The sequence below is a fragment of the Alosa pseudoharengus genome, unplaced genomic scaffold (assembly GCF_046254945.1).
Source record: "Alosa pseudoharengus isolate Yale_2024_CS ecotype anadromous, Long Island Sound unplaced genomic scaffold, YU_APseudo_1.1 YU_APseudo_1.1_scf_1, whole genome shotgun sequence".
Taxonomy (NCBI): domain Eukaryota; kingdom Metazoa; phylum Chordata; class Actinopteri; order Clupeiformes; family Clupeidae; genus Alosa; species Alosa pseudoharengus.
The window spans coordinates 32,418,026-32,421,442 of NW_027468564.1; the positions used below are offsets into that span (position 1 = coordinate 32,418,026).

At 38.8% G+C, this 3,417-nt stretch overlaps 1 pseudogene; it reads left to right on the plus strand.

Annotated features, from left to right (window-relative positions):
- The first annotated feature begins 247 nt into the window (after positions 1–247).
- LOC143118326 (uncharacterized) lies at positions 248–2,819 on the plus strand (annotated as a pseudogene).
- The last annotated feature ends 598 nt before the right edge of the window (positions 2,820–3,417 follow it).

Below are 3,417 nucleotides of genomic sequence, written 5' to 3' on the forward strand. Positions count from 1 at the left end.
GAGTGTAGGTGTATGTCATCACAAGAACAACTATACAGTTCTTTGGTTAGATACATACTGTACATTTTGTATCTTTAAACTGAAGGGAAGTTAGAGAGAACCACTAATACCAGGAAAGAAGGATTTCAAAGAAGAGGAGTTTGATTATTTCCTCCATAAACATATTTTGACCAGTAAATTGGAAGATAAGACTGTATTGGAAAATAACTGTAGGACTGAGACACAAACATCATCTACCTACAGAGAAATGGATTTCACACCAGAGGAAATTATAGAGGAAAACGATTCTGATTCTGGAGAATATGACCAGGATGTCTCCTCAACTACAAGTAAGAAGCTTACATGTTTGTATTAGGGAAACCTGGAAGGGGTTCTTAGTTATAAACATTATTTTATTGTGGGAATACTTAAATCATTGCACGATATTTGCTGTCTGTTACACTTGTTGTCTCCTGCATCTGACTTCATGTATTAGTGCCTCCTGTTAGCAACATTGTATTTAACATGAAATATAAATATACACAATTATCAAGAAAACAAGCACATTTGCCTTTGGCATTATTGTCGATTAGCTGTTTGACTGACAAAATCTGGGCTTGAGAATTAGTTTTGTGTGATATGGCTGCTTTTCGACTGTGAAAATAGGTTACTTCAGACCATCACGTTTAACCGGCTTGATATATCAACTCTGTTTTGCATTGGTGTCTTTTCTAAGATCAGTGTGGACGGGTATGGTTAGGAGTGGGACATATGATCAGTTTTGATCATGTGATCAGTGTGCCTTATTTTCCAATACATGACCCCTTATTATATGGCTACTTGCCAAAACGAGAAAAATAATTTTTACACAATGTGCCTCAAAGAGATAATGACCATGATTTCTCTCCTACAAGTTCGATTTTTAAAAGTTTGCATTAGAAAAACATGGGTGTGATGAATTTATTTCATATTTCATGGGAATATTTAAATCATAGGATGCATTTTACCATCTTAAACACATGGTCCTCTGCTCTTGACTTCATGTATCTGTGTCTGTTGACATTCTCATAGCTAGACACTTTACTCTAAATCACTAAGTGGAGAAAGATATTGCTGTAGGAAGAGGAAGAGATTATATGTGTTAATCATTTTCTTATGTTACAGTTGTTGAAAGGATCGCAAATGGGAAAAGTTTCAAGAGGGGGTCAGATCTCAACCTGCATCAGACAACCTGTACTGGACAAAAGCCATATCTGTGTACTACATGTGGGAAGGGTTTCAAAACCAGCGCAAAACTCACTATCCATCAGAGAACACATACTGGAGTAAAGCCATTTCAGTATTCAGATTGTGGAAAGACTTTTGCCCAGGCAACTAGTCTCAAGACACACCTGGTGATCAATACTGGACAAAAGCCATATCAGTGTTCAGATTGTGGAAAGACTTTTACCCAGGCATCGAGTCTCAAGGGACACCAGACGATCCATACTGGAGAAAGGCCATATCAGTGTTCAGATTGTGGAAAGACTTTTATTAATGCAAGTAAACTCAAGACTCATCAGAGGATCCATACTGGGGAAAAGCCATATCACTGTTCAGATTGTGGAAAGACTTTTACTCAGTCATCTGCTCTCAAGATACACCAGAGAATCCATACTGGGGAAAAGTCTCATAACTGTTCAGATTGTGGAAAGACTTTTAATCAGTTGTCTACTCTCAAGACACACCAGAAAATCCATACTGGGGAAAAGTCATATCAGTGTGCTACATGTGGGAAGAGTTTCAGAACCAACAAGGACCTCAATGTCCATCAGAGAACACATACTGGAGAAAAGCCATATCAGTGCACTACATGTGGGAAGAGTTTCAGAACCAACAGCAACCTCACTGACCATCTGAGAACACATACTGGAGAAAAGCCATATTATTGTTCAGAGTGTGGAAAGACTTTTATTAAGGCAAGTAAACTCAAGATTCACCACAGGATCCATACTGGGGAAAAGCCATATCTGTGCACTACATGTGGCAAGTCCTTCAGTGTAAGCAGTTCTCTCAAGACACATCAGAGGATGCATACTGGAGAAAAGCCATATCACTGTTCAGATTGTGGAAAGACTTTTACTCTGGCAGCTCATCTGAAGAAACACCAGAAAATCCATACAGGGGAAAAGTCATATCATTGTGCTACATGTGGGAAGAGTTTCAGAACCAACAGCAACCTCACTGACCATCAGAGGATCCATACTGGGGAAAAGCCATATCTGTGCACTACATGTGGTAAGTCCTACAGTGAAAGCAGTTATCTCAAGAAACACCAGAGGATCCATACTGGAGAAAAGCCATATCACTGTTCAGATTGCGGAAAGACTTTTACTCAGTCAGTTTATCTAAATAAACACCTGAAGATCCATACTGGACAAAAGCCATATGGGTGTTCAGAGTGTGGAAAGACTTTTGCCCTGCCATTTTGTCTCAAAGTACATCAGAGAACACATACTGGGGAAAAGCCATACCTGTGCACTACATGTGGTAAGTCCTTCAGTGTAAGCAGTTCTCTCAAGACACATCAGAGAACACATACTGGAGAAAAGCCATATCATTGTTCAGAGTGTGAAAAGACTTTCAGAACAAGCTCAGCTCTTACGATCCATCAGAAGAGAACACATACTGGGGAAAAGTCATAACATTGTTCAGATTGTGGAAAGTCTTTTACTCTGGGTAATCTAAAGACACACCTGAAGATCCATACTGGGGAAAAGTCATAACATTGTTCAGATTGTGGGAAGACTTTTACTCAGGCAGTTCATCTCAAGATACACCAGAGGATTCATACTCGGTAGTCCTACGGTAGAGAGTATTTTATTGTTAAATGTCATTAAATGGTTTCTAATTTCCAGGTACATCAGAGGATCCATTTAGATCAGGGGTCCTCAAACTTTTGTGGGCGGGGGACCCCTCATGGAGTGGAAAATTCTCCAAGGACCCCTCAAAATCGCAACACATAAAGCTTCAGTTAATCATGTAGCTGTATAGCCTTTTTTCTGTTAGATTCTTATGTTATATGTATTTTAAAAACATACCGTTTTTAAAAACTGTGCTAATACCACAATAGTCATGTTAGCAAACTTTGACAGTATGTAGGATTTTTTTTAAAGGATTGTTGTTTCTTTGTCAAATGTAGGCCTATTGTGTTGAACACATAGTGTTTGCTTCACATGACTTTCATTTTGTTCATGGTTAATTATAGTAAAGTGTTTTTACGTATTGATGTAACGTATCAGCAGATCAATTGGGCAAATACTGATACTGTAGCATTTTTCGCCATATAAGACAATTTCATATTTTGTCAGGTACCCCCTGACAATGTCCTGCGAACCCCTGGGGGTCCCACTTTGAGAATGAATGCTTTAGAGGAGAGATCATATTTGGGTTCTCCGT